This window comes from Procambarus clarkii, chromosome 22 (assembly GCF_040958095.1).
Source record: "Procambarus clarkii isolate CNS0578487 chromosome 22, FALCON_Pclarkii_2.0, whole genome shotgun sequence".
Taxonomy (NCBI): Eukaryota; Metazoa; Arthropoda; class Malacostraca; order Decapoda; family Cambaridae; genus Procambarus; species Procambarus clarkii.
Genome location: NC_091171.1, coordinates 6,505,664 through 6,523,091, shown reverse-complemented (window position 1 = coordinate 6,523,091; position 17,428 = coordinate 6,505,664).

Sequence of the window (17,428 nt, the reverse complement as noted above, 5' to 3'; positions counted from 1 at the left end):
TGTCCCCGCGGCCCGGTCCTCGACCAGGCCTCCACCCCCAGGAAGCAGCCCGTGACAGCTGACTAACACCCAGGTACCTATTTTACTGCTGGATAACAGGGGCATAGGGTGAAATAAACTCTGCCCAATGTTTCTCGCCGGCGCCTGGGATCGAACCCAGGACCACAGGATCACAAGTTCAGCGTGCTGTCCGCTCGGCCGACCGGCTCCCGGCAGGTGAGCCTAGTTTACTTTTTCCAATTCCTATTTACATTCAAGATTTTTTTTTCACTCCCTGAAACACAGACACACCTCGCGGCTAAGTGGACAGCCCTCAGACGGTCGTCGTCCTAAGGGTCCCGGGTTCGATTCCCGGCCGAGGCAGGAGAAAAAATAGTAGTTAATAACAGTTGATTGAGTGACAGTTGAGAGGCGGGCCGAAAGAGCAGAGCTCAACTGCCGCAAACACAACTAGGTGAATACACAGCGATGAACGTCACCTTGCCACAAATGGTGTTGGCGGGAAATTAATTGTTAAGACAAAACAGGCGTGTGAGCCCCTGGTGGTAGTCAATCAAGGGGAGACAGGTGGAAACCGACTGATCATTTGACCCACACTTCTGAAAGAATACTCAGAAATTTAGTAGTTGAAACAGACTCCATACACAGTTTAAATGTGGATATGATAAACCTCAATAGACTCAGGAACCTGTAAACCAATTAATTTAAACCTCACTAACATCTTTATTAATGCCACATTTACTTGGGGCAACTTCCCGAATTTATTAAACAAGACTTTCACATTTCTGCCAAGGAAGTGCGAACAATGATTCAAAGGGGCGTGTTGAAGATCCATATACAATAATATATCACGTAAGAACCCGAGGAAAATAAGTCTCTAAAGTCGTCTCTCTAATATGTCTCACTTCTCTCTCTAATACGCCTCCAACAATCCATGGGTCCCACGCCCATTATCTTACCCGGTAATTCCTTCCATTAAATCGGCAACACTGTTCTCAAACCGGTATTTACCCAAGTCTTTTCTGAACATAAACCTTTACAAATTGTATCCATTGTTTCGTGTCCTATATCACTCTCTCACACACAGGAGCGCGCGCGCGCAAAACTGTGTGCGAGAGAAATTACAAAATACTAACAGGAATCGACCTAATAGACAAGAGTAATTCCTGGAACTGACAACCTTATAAACAAGAGGACATACATTCAAGTTATGGAAACAACGGAACCGATTTCTGTTTAAGTTTTCTTTCACAGTTGAAGTGAAAGGACGGTTGGTGGTAGTGGGTAGTGGTGGACGGTTGGTGGTAGTGGGTAGTGGTGGACGGTTGGTGGTAGTGGGTAGTGGTGGACGGTTGGTGGTAGTGGGTAGTGGTGGACGGTTGGTGGTAGTGGGTAGTGGTGGACGGTTGGTGGTAGTGGGTAGTGGTGGACGGTTGGTGGTAGTGGGTAGTGGTGGACGGTTGGTGGTAGTGGGTAGTGGTGGACGGTTGGTGGTAGTGGGTAGTGGTGGACGGTTGGTGGTAGTGGGTAGTGGTGGACGGTTGGTGGTAGTGGGTAGTGGTGGACGGTTGGTGGTAGTGGGTAGTGGTGGACGGTTGGTGGTAGTGGGTAGTGGTGGACGGTTGGTGGTAGTGGGTAGTGGTGGACGGTTGGTGGTAGTGGGTAGTGGTGGACGGTTGGTGGTAGTGGGTAGTGGTGGACGGTTGGTGGTAGTGGGTAGTGGTGGACGGTTGGTGGTAGTGGGTAGTGGTGGACGGTTGGTGGTAGTGGGTAGTGGTGGACGGTTGGTGGTAGTGGGTAGTGGTGGACGGTTGGTGGTAGTGGGTAGTGGTGGACGGTTGGTGGTAGTGGGTAGTGGTGGACGGTTGGTGGTAGTGGGTAGTGGTGGACGGTTGGTGGTAGTGGGTAGTGGTGGACGGTTGGTGGTAGTGGGTAGTGGTGGACGGTTGGTGGTAGTGGGTAGTGGTGGACGGTTGGTGGTAGTGGGTAGTGGTGGACGGTTGGTGGTAGTGGGTAGTGGTGGACGGTTGGTGGTAGTGGGTAGTGGTGGACGGTTGGTGGTAGTGGGTAGTGGTGGACGGTTGGTGGTAGTGGGTAGTGGTGGACGGTTGGTGGTAGTGGGTAGTGGTGGACGGTTGGTGGTAGTGGGTAGTGGTGGACGGTTGGTGGTAGTGGGTAGTGGTAGACGGTTGGTGGTAGTGGGTAGTGGTGGACGGTTGGTGGTAGTGGGTAGTGGTAGACGGTTGGTGGTAGTGGGTAGTGGTGGACGGTTGGTGGTAGTGGGTAGTGGTGGACGGTTGGTGGTAGTGGGTAGTGGTGGACGGTTGGTGGTAGTGGGTAGTGGTGGACGGTTGGTGGTAGTGGGTAGTGGTGGACGGTTGGTGGTAGTGGGTAGTGGTGGACGGTTGGTGGTAGTGGGTAGTGGTGGACGGTTGGTGGTAGTGGGTAGTGGTGGACGGTTGGTGGTAGTGGGTAGTGGTGGACGGTTGGTGGTAGTGGGTAGTGGTGGACGGTTGGTGGTAGTGGGTAGTGGTGGACGGTTGGTGGTAGTGGGTAGTGGTGGACGGTTGGTGGTAGTGGGTAGTGGTGGACGGTTGGTGGTAGTGGGTAGTGGTGGACGGTTGGTGGTAGTGGGTAGTGGTGGACGGTTGGTGGTAGTGGGTAGTGGTGGACGGTTGGTGGTAGTGGGTAGTGGTGGACGGTTGGTGGTAGTGGGTAGTGGTGGACGGTTGGTGGTAGTGGGTAGTGGTGGACGGTTGGTGGTAGTGGGTAGTGGTGGACGGTTGGTGGTAGTGGGTAGTGGTGGACGGTTGGTGGTAGTGGGTAGTGGTGGACGGTTGGTGGTAGTGGGTAGTGGTGGACGGTTGGTGGTAGTGGGTAGTGGTAGACGGTTGGTGGTAGTGGGTAGTGGTGGACGGTTGGTGGTAGTGGGTAGTGGTGGACGGTTGGTGGTAGTGGGTAGTGGTAGACGGTTGGTGGTAGTGGGTAGTGGTGGACGGTTGGTGGTAGTGGGTAGTGGTGGACGGTTGGTGGTAGTGGGTAGTGGTGGACGGTTGGTGGTAGTGGGTAGTGGTGGACGGTTGGTGGTAGTGGGTAGTGGTGGACGGTTGGTGGTAGTGGGTAGTGGTGGACGGTTGGTGGTAGTGGGTAGTGGTGGACGGTTGGTGGTAGTGGGTAGTGGTGGACGGTTGGTGGTAGTGGGTAGTGGTGGACGGTTGGTGGTAGTGGGTAGTGGTGGACGGTTGGTGGTAGTGGGTAGTGGTGGACGGTTGGTGGTAGTGGGTAGTGGTGGACGGTTGGTGGTAGTGGGTAGTGGTGGACGGTTGGTGGTAGTGGGTAGTGGTGGACGGTTGGTGGTAGTGGGTAGTGGTGGACGGTTGGTGGTAGTGGGTAGTGGTGGACGGTTGGTGGTAGTGGGTAGTGGTGGACGGTTGGTGGTAGTGGGTAGTGGTGGACGGTTGGTGGTAGTGGGTAGTGGTGGACGGTTGGTGGTAGTGGGTAGTGGTGGACGGTTGGTGGTAGTGGGTAGTGGTGGACGGTTGGTGGTAGTGGGTAGTGGTAGACGGTTGGTGGTAGTGGGTAGTGGTGGACGGTTGGTGGTAGTGGGTAGTGGTGGACGGTTGGTGGTAGTGGGTAGTGGTAGACGGTTGGTGGTAGTGGGTAGTGGTGGACGGTTGGTGGTAGTGGGTAGTGGTGGACGGTTGGTGGTAGTGGGTAGTGGTGGACGGTTGGTGGTAGTGGGTAGTGGTAGACGGTTGGTGGTAGTGGGTAGTGGTGGACGGTTGGTGGTAGTGGGTAGTGGTAGACGGTTGGAACAAGGAGAAGGTGGTGGAGGCCAAAACCGTCAGTAGTGTCAAAGTGTTATAACACAAATAGTCTGTTATTTTTAAACAATGCTGTTTGTCGACCAAATTGTATATTTGCTGTATTTCTGTCATGTTCCCCCGTTTTTTATTTTTATATTTTCTCAACATATTTTATTCATTAATCTCAATTAGTATTAAGTTTTAGTCTTTAGCGTTTTTCCTGCCCGAAACGCTGTGCGTAATAGTGGCTTTAGGCTTTTTATGTACTAACTCTATCTATAAATTCATCAATATTTGTATCACCCCTTGTATGTATGTACTTTACCTGAATAAACATTTGAATTTGAATTTTGAATTTTGAATTTGTAACAGGACGGCAAGACGGGACACCACGAGCGTAGCTCTCATCCTGTAACTACATTTAGGAAATTATACACACTCAATTCCTGTCACATTGCTCGCCTCACAGCAGAAGCACCGGGTGATTTCCCATTAGCAATCACAATGTCAGCAACAGGGACGTCTCACGCCACAGGCCCTCCGCCTCGCTGTTCCAATCCACACTACATATAAGTGCGTTTGGAGCTTGGTGGTGGCCGATAGGTGCGGCCAACATGGCCTACTCTGCCAAAGCACAAGGTGATGGCACTGGAGGCACAGTGAAGTTATCATCATCATCAAGAGGAGCCTCACCACCTTACCTTGAAGTGTTTCCGGGGCTTAGCGTCCCGCGGCCCGGTCATCGATCAGGCCTCCTAGTTGCTGGACTGGTCAACCAGGCTGATGGACGCGGCTGCTCGCAGCCTGACGTATGAGTCACAGCCTGGTTGATCAGGTATCCTTTGGAGGTGTTTATCCAGTTCTCTCTTGAACACTGTGAGGGGTCGGTCAGTTATGTCCCTTATGTGTAGTGGAAGCGTGTTGAACAGTCTCGGGCCTCTGATGTTGATAGTTCTCTCTTGAACACTGTGAGGAGTCGGCCAGTTATGTCCCTTATGTGTAGTGGAAGCGTGTTGAACAGTCTCGGGCCTCTGATGTTGATAGTTCTCTCTTGAACACTGTGAGGGGTCGGCCAGTTATGTCCCTTATGTGTAGTGGAAGCGTGTTGAACAGTCTCGGGCCTCTGATGTTGATAGTTCTCTCTTGAACACTGTGAGGGGTCGGCCAGTTATGTCCCTTATGTGTAGTGGAAGCGTGTTGAACAGTCTCGGGCCTCTGATGTTGATAGTTCTCTCTTGAACACTGTGAGGGGTCGGCCAGTTATGTCCCTTATGTGTAGTGGAAGCGTGTTGAACAGTCTCGGGCCTTTGATGTTGATAGTTCTCTCTTGAACACTATGAGGGGTCGGCCAGTTATGCCCCTTATGTGTAGTGGAAGCGTGTTGAACAGTCTCGGGCCTCTGATGTTGATAGTTCTCTCTTGAACACTGTCAGGGGTCGGCCAGTTATGTCCCTTATGTGTAGTGGAAGCGTGTTGAACAGTCTCGGGCCTCTGATATTGATAGTTCTCTCTTGAACACTGTGAGGGGTCGGCCAGTTATGTCCCTTATGTGTAGTGGAAGCGTGTTGAACAGTCTCGGGCCTCTGATGTTGATAGTTCTCTCTTGAACACTGTCAGGGGTCGGCCAGTTATGTCCCTTATGTGTAGTGGAAGCGTGTTGAACAGTCTCGGGCCTCTGATGTTGATAGTTCTCTCTTGAACACTGTGAGGGGTCGGCCAGTTATGTCCCTTATGTGTAGTGGAAGCGTGTTGAACAGTCTCGGGCCTCTGATGTTGATAGTTCTCTCTTGAACACTGTGAGGGGTCGGCCAGTTATGTCCCTTATGTGTAGTGGAAGCGTGTTGAACAGTCTCGGGCCTCTGATGTTGATAGTTCTCTCTTGAACACTGTGAGGGGTCGGCCAGTTATGTCCCTTATGTGTAGTGGAAGCGTGTTGAACAGTCTCGGGCCTCTGATGTTGATAGTTCTCTCTTGAACACTGTGAGGGGTCGGCCAGTTATGTCCCTTATGTGTAGTGGAAGCGTGTTGAACAGTCTCGGGCCTCTGATGTTGATAGTTCTCTCTTGAACACTGTGAGGGGTCGGCCAGTTATGTCCCTTATGTGTAGTGGAAGCGTGTTGAACAGTCTCGGGCCTCTGATGTTGATAGTTCTCTCTTGAACACTGTGAGGGGTCGGCCAGTTATGTCCCTTATGTGTAGTGGAAGCGTGTTGAACAGTCTCGGGCCTCTGATGTTGATAGTTCTCTCTTGAACACTGTGAGGGGTCGGCCAGTTATGTCCCTTATGTGTAGTGGAAGCGTGTTGAACAGTCTCGGGCCTCTGATGTTGATAGTTCTCTCTTGAACACTGTGAGGGGTCGGCCAGTTATGTCCCTTATGTGTAGTGGAAGCGTGTTGAACAGTCTCGGGCCTCTGATGTTGATAGTTCTCTCTTGAACACTGTGAAGGGTCGGCCAGTTATGTCCCTTATGTGTAGTGGAAGCGTGTTGAACAGTCTCGGGCCTCTGATGTTGATAGAGTTCTCTCTCAGAGTACCTGTTGCACCTCTGCTCTTCAACGGGGGTATTCTGCACATCCTGCCATGCCTCCTGGTCTCATGTGGTGTTATTTCTGTGTGCAGGTTTGGGACCAGCTGCTCTAATATTTTCCACGTGTAAATTATTATGTATCTTTCCCGCCTGCGCTCAAGAGAATACAGATTTAGGCTCTTTAGTCGGTCCCAATAGTTTAGATGTTTTACTGAGTGGATTCTAGCAGTAAAGGATCTCTGCACGCTCTCCAGGTCAGCAATTTCTCCAGCTTTGAAAGGGGCTGTCATTGTGCAGCAGTACTCCACTCTAGAGAGCACTAGCGTCTTGAAGAGTATCATCATCGGTATAGCATCTCTATTATGAAAAAGTTCTTGTTATCCAACCTGTCATTTTTCTTGCAGTTGTGACGGCTACTTTATTGTGTTCTTTAAAGGTAAGGTTTTCCGACATGAGTACACCCAGATCCTTTACATTGCCTTTTCGTTCTATGTTATGATTTGACTGAGTTTTTGTACGTGGTTTCTGTTTTTATATTTTCCTTTTTTCCGTAGCGCATGAGCTGGAACTTATCTTCGTTAAACACCATATTATTCTCTGTAGCCCATAGAAAGACCTGATTTACATCTGATTGAAGGTTTGCCGTGTCCTCTATGTTGCTTAATCTGATGAAAATCCTAGTGTCATCTGCAAAGGATGATACAGTGCTATAGATTGTGTCCTTGTCCATGTCCGATATGAGGATGAGAAAAAGTACTGGAGCAAGCACAGTACCCTGGGGGACTGAGCTCTTCAAGGTTGATGGGATGGATTTTATTTTGTTGACTATTACACATTGGGTTCTGTTAGTCAGGAAATTGTAGATCCATCTGCCTATTTTCCCGGTAATTCCTTTTGAACGCATTTTATGTGCAATAACACCATGGTCACATTTGGTGCAATGTTACTTGCTTAGGGATTAATTATTTTAATAATGCAACAATTAAAGTTACTGTAAATTATCTCCTGTGTACTGTAAATTACTCCTAATTATCTCCTAAATTATCTCCTGTGTATTTTATATACATTTTCCCTTAATTAATTCTGAGTCTTGAATTGTTTTGAGTTCTAATTCTAATTTTGAGTATTAATTCTGAGTTCTTGAATTCTAAATCTTGAATTGTTTTGGACATTACCTGTGATCTGTTGAGCATTTTCACGAGTAAATATATTCGCCGTGTATTCATGGAGTTAATAAAAAAGGAATTCCATTTACCCAGCAAATATCAAATGACTCAAGTTCCCTAAGACTCAGTATTAGTTGACTGGTCTCCTCCCGAGTCAATTAGCCTAATTATCAAAGTTCCAGGAGCAGTGGTCGTGACATTATTTGTTTAGCAGTAACCTTATCTTCCATCAGGTCTTTAAGAATAGTAAAGATATTATTAACATCGTGGTCATTTCTCCCCACATCCCTCTACAGCACCACCACCGGGCCACCACCACCGGGGCCCCACCACCACCACCGGGGCCCCACCACCACCACCGGGCCCCCACCACCACCACCGGGGCCCCACCACCACCACCGGGCCCCCACCACCACCACCGGGACCCCGCCGTCCACCTTCACTTACCAGTTTCTTTCTAGTAGCAAAATAAATTCCACTCGAGTGAAAGTATAACCGGTAATGGCACTGATATATCCTTGAGGTGTGGCGGGCCACAAGGCCTCCACACACACCTCGCCTCACAACTTGCCAGCCTTGTCCTCCCAGGACACCTGACAACTTGCCAGGCCTGCGCGGGGTGGGCGTGGGTGGTACACAGACCCACTTGCGCGGGGTGGGCGTGGGCGGTACACAGACCCACTTGCGCGGGGTGGGCGTGGGCGGTACACACGCCCACATGCACAACACCACACTACCCTCGCGGAAGTCCCTAACAGTCTACGTTTAAAACCTTTTCCTGTATTATGTTTGTATTCATCAGAAGCATCTTCCCAGCCAAGTACAGACCAGGAGTTCTACTTCCCGTGGGAGTTCTACTTCCCGTGGGGAGTTCTACTTCCCGTGGGGAGTTCTACTTCCCGTGGGAGTTCTACTTCCCGTGGGAGTTCTACTTCCCGTGGGGAGTTCTACTTCCCGTGGGGAGTTCTACTTCCCGTGGGGAGTTCTACTTCCCGTGGGGAGTTCTACTTCCCGTGGGGAGTTCTACTTCCCGTGGGGAGTTCTACTTCCCGTGGGGAGTTCTACTTCCCGTGGGGAGTTCTACTTCCCGTGGGGAGTTCTACTTCCCGTGGGGAGTTCTACTTCCCGTGGGGAGTTCTACTTCCCGTGGGGAGTTCTACTTCCCGTGGGGAGTTCTACTTCCCGTGGGGAGTTCTACTTCCCGTGGGGAGTTCTACTTCCCGTGGGGAGTTCTACTTCCCGTGGGGAGTTCTACTTCCCGTGGGGAGTTCTACTTCCCGTGGGGAGTTCTACTTCCCGTGGGAGTTCTACTTCCCGTGGGAGTTCTACTTCCCGTGGGAGTTCTACTTCCCGTGGGAGTTCTACTTCCCGTGGGAGTTCTACTTCCCGTGGGAGTTCTACTACCTGTATCAGTTCTACTTCCTGTGGGAGTTTTACTTCCCGTGGGAGTTCTACTTCCCGTGGGAGTTCTACTTCCTGTGGGAGTTCTACTTCCTGTGGGAGTTCTACTACCTGTATCAGTTCTACTTCCTGTGGGAGTTCTACTTCCCGTGGGAGTTCTACTTCCCGTGGGAGTTCTACTTCCCGTGGGAGTTCTACTTCCCGTGGGAGTTCTACTTCCTGTAGCAGTTCTACTTCCTCTGGGAGTTCTACTTTCTGTGGGAGTTCCACTTCCTGTGGGAGTTCTACTTCCCGTGGGAGTTCCACTTCCCGTGGGAGTTCCACTTCCCGTGGGAGTTCCACTTCCCGTGGGAGTTCTACTTCCCGTGGGAGTTCTACTTCCCGTGGGAGTTCTACTTCCCGTGGGAGTTCTACTTCCCGTGGGAGTTCTACTTCCCGTGGGAGTTCTACTTCCCGTGGGAGTTCTACTTCCCGTGGGAGTTCTACTTCCCGTGGGAGTTCTACTTCCTGTGGGAGTTCTACTTCCTGTGGGAGTTCTACTTCCTGTGGGAGTTCTACTTCCTGTGGGAGTTCTACTTCCTGTGGGAGTTCTACTTCCTGTGGGAGTTCTACTTCCTGTGGGAGTTCTACTTCCTGTGGGAGTTCTACTTCCTGCGGGAGTTCTACTACCCGTAGTTCTTCTTCCCGTGGGAGTTCTACTTCCTGTGGGAGTTCTACTTTTTGTGGGAGTTCTACTTCCTGTAGCAGTTCTACTTCCTCTGGGAGTTCTACTTTCTGTGGGAGTTCTACTTTCTGTGGGAGTTCTACTTCCCGTGGGAATTCCACTTCCCGTGGGAGTTCCACTTCCTGTGGGAGTTCTACTTCCCGTGGGAGTTCTACTTCCCGTGGGAGTTCTACTTCCCGTGGGAGTTCTACTTCCCGTGGGAGTTCTACTTCCTGTGGGAGTTCTACTTCCCGTGGGAGTTCTACTTCCCGTGGGAGTTCTACTTCCCGTGGGAGTTCTACTTCCCGTGGGAGTTCTACTTCCCGTGGGAGTTCTACTTCCCGTGGGAGTTCTACTTCCAGTGGGAGTTCTACTTCCAGTGGGAGTACTACTTCCCGTGGGAGTTCTACTTCCCGTGGGAGTTCTACTTCCCGTGGGAGTTCTACTTCCCGTGGGAGTTCTACTTCCTGTGGGAGTTCTACTTCCTGTGGGAGTTCTACTTCCTGTGGGAGTTCTACTTCCCGTGGGAGTTCTACTTCCCGTGGGAGTTCTACTTCAGGTGGGAGTTCTACTTCCCGTGGGAGTTCTACTTCCTGTGGGAGTTCTACTTCCTGTAGCAGTTCTACTTCCTCTGGGAGTTCTACTTTCTGTGGGAGTTCTACTTTCTGTGGGAGTTCTACTTCCCGTGGGAGTTCCACTTCCCGTGGGAGTTCCACTTCCTGTGGGAGTTCTACTTCCCGTGGGAGTTCTACTTCCTGTGGGAGTTCTACTTCCCGTAAGAGTTCTACTTCCCGTGGGAGTTCTACTTCCCGTGGGAGTTCTACTTCCCGTGGGAGTTCTACTTCCTGTGGGAGTTCTACTTCCTGTGGGAGTTCTACTTCCTGTGGGAGTTCTACTTCCTGTGGGAGTTCTACTTCCTGTGGGAGTTCTACTTCCTGCGGGAGTTCTACTACCCGTAGTTCTTCTTCCCGTGGGAGTTCTACTTCCTGTGGGAGTTCTACTTTTTGTGGGAGTTCTACTTCCTGTAGCAGTTCTACTTCCTCTGGGAGTTCTACTTTCTGTGGGAGTTCTACTTTCTGTGGGAGTTCTACTTCCCGTGGGAATTCCACTTCCCGTGGGAGTTCCACTTCCTGTGGGAGTTCTACTTCCCGTGGGAGTTCCACTTCCTGTGGGAGTTCTACTTCCCGTGGGAGTTCCACTTCCTGTGGGAGTTCTACTTCCCGTGGGAGTTCCACTTCCTGTGGGAGTTCTACTTCCCGTGGGAGTTCTTCTACCGCTAAAATGCCGTTGGCTTGGAGCTACGGAGCCCAAATATTCGTCCAACTCGCCTGGCGAAAGTTGAACGCTGTCTAGACCATCTCACCAACCACTATTTTAAATAACGACTTAACAACCTGGGAAAAAGGTTGTTAGGGTTGTTGAGAAGGCTCACCTCCACGACGTCCCGGAAGTGAGCCGGAACGAACACCCGAGCAACACAAACCTAAGCCAGTGCCAGGAGAGGATAGGGACAGCGGCCGTGGAAACACCCTCAAGACACACGTTAATGAGGGAAGAACGAGCACTGTTAGAAAGGGTGTCGTGGCTTCCCTCAGATATTGCGTCTAATATTGGGGTCAAGTTTAATGTGTTCTCCAGGGCGGTTCTTCTTACGGGTTGACCAGAGTTAGGTACCAAGTGCTTTTTTCCTAAACAGAAGCTTTAGATTTAGGCAAATAGCCATGCGTCCGTTTTTGTGGTGGTAATTTCCCCAAACCACCTGAAGTTTGATCCTGTGCTTGAGTGCGTCCACATTACGGCGCACTACAAATGAGAACTGATTGTTCGTGGCAGGTTAATACCATTGTCTACAATCACACTAATGATGATGGATAATGATGCCAGCAAGTACCTCTCCTATTAAATTATCTTCAAGAATTACAGCGCCACATCGTGGGCACTTTACATTAGCAAATCCTGCTCTAAATGAGCTCGACTGCTTGATACCTGGTTGATGGGGTTCTGGGAGTTCTTCTACTCCCCAAGCCCGGCCCGAGGCCAGGCTCGACTTGTGAGAGTTTGGTCCACCAGGCTGTTGCTTGGAGCGGCCCGCAGGCCCACATACCCACCACAGCCCGGTTGGCCTGGAACTTCTTTTAGAAAGCAGTCTAGTTTTCTCTTGAAGATGTCCACGGTTGTTCCGGCAATATTTCTTATAGTCGCTGGGAGGATGTTGAACAACCGCGGACCTCTGATGTTTATACAGTGTTCTCTGATTGTGCCTATGGCACCTCTGTTCTTCACTGGTTCTATTCTGCATTTTCTTCCATATCGTTCACTCCAGTACGTTGTTATTTTACTGTGTAGATTTGGTACTTGGCCCTCCAATATTTTCCATCCGTATATTATGTGGTATCTCTCTCGTCTCCTTTCCAGGGAGTACATTTGGAGAGCTTTGAGACGATCCAAATAATTTAGGTGCTTTATTTCGTCTATGCGTGCCGTATATGTTCTCTGTATATTCTCTATTTCAGCAATCTCTCATGCTCTGAAGGGGGAAGTGAGTACTGAGCAGTACTCGAGACGGGACAACACAAGTGACTTGAAGACTTCAACCATTGTGATGGGATCCCTGGATTTGAAAGTTCTCGTAATCCATCCTATCATTTTTCTGGCTGACGCAATATTTGCTTGGTTATGCTCCCTAAACGTTAGGTCGTCGGACATTATTATTCTCAAATCCTTGACATGCTGTTTTCCTACTATGGGAAGATTCGACTGTGTTTTGTACCCTGTATTATGTTTCAGATCCTCATTTTTACCGTAACTGAGTACCTGGAATTTATCACTGTTAAACAACATGTTATTTTTTGCTACCCAATCGAAAACTTTGTTAATATCTGCTTGTAATTTTTCAAAGTTTTCAGCAGAGATAATTTTCATGCTGATTTTTGTCTCATCTGCAAAGGATGACAAGAAGCTGTGACTTGTATTTTTGTCTATATCAGATATGAGAATAAGGAACAGTAGCGGTGCAAGGACTGTACCTTGAGGTACAGAGCTTTTAACATCGCTTGGACTCGATTTTATTTTATTGACTGTTACTCTTTGTGTTCTGTTCGCCAGGAAATTGAGTATCCAGCGTCCTACTTTACCAGTTATTCCCATTGACCTCATTTTGTGTGCTATCACTCCATGGTCACATTTGTCGAATGTCTTTGCAAAGTCTGTGTATACAGGAATTACCGGGAAAATAGGCAGATGGATCTACAATTTCCTGACTGACAGAACCCAATGTGTAATAGTCAACAAAATAAAATCCAGCCCATCAACCGTGAAGAGCTCAGTCCCCCAGGGTACTGTGCTTGCTCCAGTACTTTTTCTCATCCTCATATCGGACATAGACCAGAACACAACCTATAGCACTGTATCATCCTTTGCAGATGACACTAGGATTTTCATGAGAGTTGGGAACATAGAGGACACGGCAAACTTCCAATCAGATGTAGATCAGGTCTTTCTAGGGGCTACAGAAAATAATATGGTGTTTAACGAGGATAAGTTCCAGCTCATGCGCTACGGAAAAATTGAAAATATAAAAACAGAAACCACGTACAAAACTCAGGCAAATCATAACATAGAACGAAAAGGCAATGTAAAGGATCTGGGTGTACTCATGTCGGAAGACACAAGAACTTTTCACACTAGAGATGCTATACCGATGATGATACTTTTCAAAACGCTTGTGCTCTCTAGAGTGGAGTACTGCTGCACAATAACAGCCCCTTTCAAAGCTGGAGAAATTGCTAACCTGGAGAGCGTGCAGAGATCCTTTTACTGCTACAATCCACTCAGTAAAACATCTAAATTACTGGGACCGACTAAAGAGCCTAAATCTGTACTCCCTTGAGCGCAGGCGGGAGAGATACATAATAATTTACACGTGGAAAATAATTGAGGGGCTGGTCCCAAACCTGCACACAGAAATAAAATCACATGAGACCAGAAGGCATGGCAGGATGTGCAGAATACCCCCGTTGAAAAGCAGAGGTGTAACAGGTACTCTGAGAGAGAACTCTATCAACATCAGAGGCCCGAGACTGTTCAACACGCTTCCACTACACATAAGGGACATAACTGGCCGACCCCTCACAGTGTTCAAGAGAGAACTGGATAAGCACCTACAAAGGATACCTGATCAACCAGGCTGTGACTCATACGTCAGGCTGCGAGCAGCCGCGTCTAACAGCCTGGTTGATCAGTCCAGCAACCAGGAGGCCTGGTCGACGACCGGGCCGCGGGGACACTAAGCCCCGGAAGCACCTCAAGGTAACCTCAAGGTAAGGCAAGGTATACAACATCTGCATTTTGCTTTTCTTCTAGGGCTTCTGTGATTTTGTCATAGTGGTTGAGTAACTGTGACAGACAGGATCTTCCCGCTCTAAATCCATGTTGTCCTGGATTGTGCAACTCATTATTTTCCATAAAACTAGAAATTTGATTCCTAATCAATCTGTCAAACACTTTTATTATGTATGATGTTAGTGCAACTGGTCTATAATTTTTTGCCAAGGCTTTACTCCCCCACTTGTGCAACGGAGCTATATCTGCAGATTTAAGTGCAACTGTTCGTTAACAGTACTCCAGATGAAGCACTAACAACACTGTCTAACTCGGGCTGTACAAAATTCATCAACCTGAATATATAGACTAAGGACAATCCATTATAATATTCTATTTATTTGTCTGATTTGATATAATTAACAGAAAGCTATTGCAAGGATAAAGTAATTAGAAATTATTATACAACTGGTGCCCAATGAAGGGAACGCTTTATAAACAATTATCTTGTATTTGAAGAAGAGTGAGGGTTGGGGCCCCGGTGTGTGCAGGACTGTAGAGGGCCCCGGTGTGTGCACGACTGCAGGGCCCCGGTGTGTGCACGACTGCAGGGCCCCGGTGTGTGCAGGACTGTAGGGCCCCGGTGTGTGCAGGACTGCAGGGCCCCGGTGTGTGCACGACTGTAGGGGCCCCGGTGTGTGCACGACTGCAGGGCCCCGGTGTGTGCAGGACTGTAGGGCCCCGGTGTGTGCACGACTGTAGGGGCCCCGGTGTGTGCAGGACTGTAGGGCCCCGGTGTGTGCAGGACTGTAGGGCCCCGGTGTGTGCAGGACTGCAGGGCCCCGGTGTGTGCAGGACTGTAGGGGCCCTGGTGTGTGCAGGACTGCAGGGCCCCGGTGTGTGCAGGACTGTAGGGCCCCGGTGTGTGCACGACTGTAGGGGCCCCGGTGTGTGCAGGACTGCAGGGCCCCGGTGTGTGCAGGACTGCAGGGCCCCGGTGAGTGCAGGACTGCAGGGCCCCGGTGTGTGCAGGACTGCTGGGCCCCGGTGTGTGCAAGACTATAGGGGCCCCGGTGTGTGCAGGTCTGCAGGGCCCCGGTGTGTGCAGGACTGCAGGGCCCCGGTGTGTGCACGACTGTAGGGCCCCGGTGTGTGCAGGACTGCAGGGCCCCGGTGTGTGCAGGACTGCAGGGCCCCGGTGTGTGCAGGACTGTAGGGCCCCGGTGTGTGCAGGACTGCAGGGCCCCGGTGTGTGCAGGACTGCAGGGCCCCGGTGTGTGCAGGACTGCAGGGCCCCGGTGTGTGCAGGACTGCAGGGCCCCGGTGTGTGCAGGACTGCAGGGCCCCCGTGTGTGCAGGACTGTAGGGCCCCGGTGTGTGCAGGACTGCAGGGCCCCGGTGTGTGCAGGACTGCAGGGCCCCGGTGTGTGCAGGACTGCAGGGCCCCGGTGTGTGCAGGACTGCAGGGCCCCCGTGTGTGCAGGACTGCAGGGCCCCGGTGTGTGCAGGACTGCAGGGCCCCGGTGTGTGCAGGACTGCAGGGCCCCGGTGTGTGCAGGACTGTAGGGCCCCGGTGTGTGCAGGACTGTAGGGCCCCGGTGTGTGCAGGGCCCCGGTGTGTGCAGGACTGCAGGGCCCCGGTGTGTGCAGGACTGCAGGGCCCCGGTGTGTGCAGGACTGCAGGGCCCCGGTGTGTGCAGGACTGCAGGGCCCCGGTGTGTGCAGGACTGCAGGGCCCCGGTGTGTGCAGGAATGCAGGGCCCCGGTGTGTGCAGGACTGTAGGGCCCCGGTGTGTGGAGGACTGCAGGGCCCCGGTGTGTGGAGGACTGCAGGGCCCCGGTGTGTGGAGGACTGTAGGGCCCCGGTGTGTGCAGGACTGCAAGGCCCCGGTGTGTGCAGGACTGCAGGGCCCCGGTGTGTGCAGGACTGCAGGGCCCCGGTGTGTGCAGGACTGCAGGACCCCGGTGTGTGCAGGACTGCAGGGCCCCGGTGTGTGCAGGACTGTAGGGCCCCGGTGTGTGCAGGACTGTAGGGCCCCGGTGTGTGCAGGGCCCCGGTGTGTGCAGGACTGCAGGGCCCCGGTGTGTGCAGGACTGCAGGGCCCCGGTGTGTGCAGGACTGCAGGGCCCCGGTGTGTGCAGGAATGCAGGGCCCCGGTGTGTGCAGGACTGTAGGGCCCCGGTGTGTGCAGGACTGCAGGGCCCCGGTGTGTGGAGGACTGCAGGGCCCCGGTGTGTGGAGGACTGTAGGGCCCCGGTGTGTGCAGGACTGCAAGGCCCCGGTGTGTGCAGGACTGCAGGGCCCCGGTGTGTGCAGGACTGCAGGGCCCCGGTGTGTGCAGGACTGCAGGACCCCGGTGTGTGCAGGACTGTAGGGCCCCGGTGTGTAGGGCCCCGGTGTGTGCAGGACTGCAGGGCCCCGGTGTGTGGAGGACTGTAGGGCCCCGGTGTGTGCAGGACTGTAGGGCCCCGGTGTGTGGTGGACTGTAGGGCCCCGGTGTGTGGAGGACTGCAGGGCCCCGGTGTGTGGAGGACTGTAGGGCCCCGGTGTGAGCAGGACTGCAGGGCCCCGGTGTGTGCAGGAATGCAGGGCCCCGGTGTGTGCAGGACTGTAGGGCCCCGGTGTGTGCAGGACTGCAGGGCCCCGGTGTGTGGAGGACTGTAGGGCCCCGGTGTGTGCAGGACTGTAGGGCCCCGGTGTGTGCAGGACTGTAGGGCCCCGGTGTGTGGTGGACTGTAGGGCCCCGGTGTGTGGAGGACTGCAGGGCCCCGGTGTGTGGAGGACTGTAGGGCCCCGGTGTGAGCAGGACTGCAGGGCCCCGGTGTGTGCAGGAATGCAGGGCCCCGGTGTGTGCAGGACTGTAGGGCCCCGGTGTGTGCAGGACTGCAGGGCCCCGGTGTGTGGAGGACTGTAGGGCCCCGGTGTGTGGAGGACTGTAGGGCCCCGGTGTGTGCAGGACTGCAGGGCCCCGGTGTGTGCAGGACTGCAGGGCCCCGGTGTGTGCAGGACTGCAGGACCCCGGTGTGTGCAGGACTGTAGGGCCCCGGTGTGTGCAAGACTGTAGGGCCCCGGTGTGTGCTGGACTGCAGGGCCCCGGTGTGTGGAGGACTGTAGGGCTCCGGTGTGTGCAAGACTGCAGGGCCCCAGTGTGTGGAGGACTGTAGGGCCCCGGTGTGTGGAGGACTGCAGGGCCCCGGTGTGTGCAGGACTGCAGGTCCCCGGTGTGTGCAGGACTGCAGGGCCCCGGTGTGTGCAGGACTGTAGGGCCCCGGTGTGTGCAAGACTGTAGGGCCCCGGTGTGTGCAGGACTGCAGGGCCCCGGTGTGTGCAGGACTGTAGGGCCCCGGTATGTGCAGGACTGTTGGGCCCCGGTGTGTGCAGGACTGCAGGGCCCCGGTGTGTGCAGGACTGCAGGGCCCCGGTGTGTGCACGACTGTAGGGCCCCGGTGTGTGCAGGACTGCAGGGCCCCGGTGTGTGCAGGACTGCAGGGCCCCGGTGTGTGC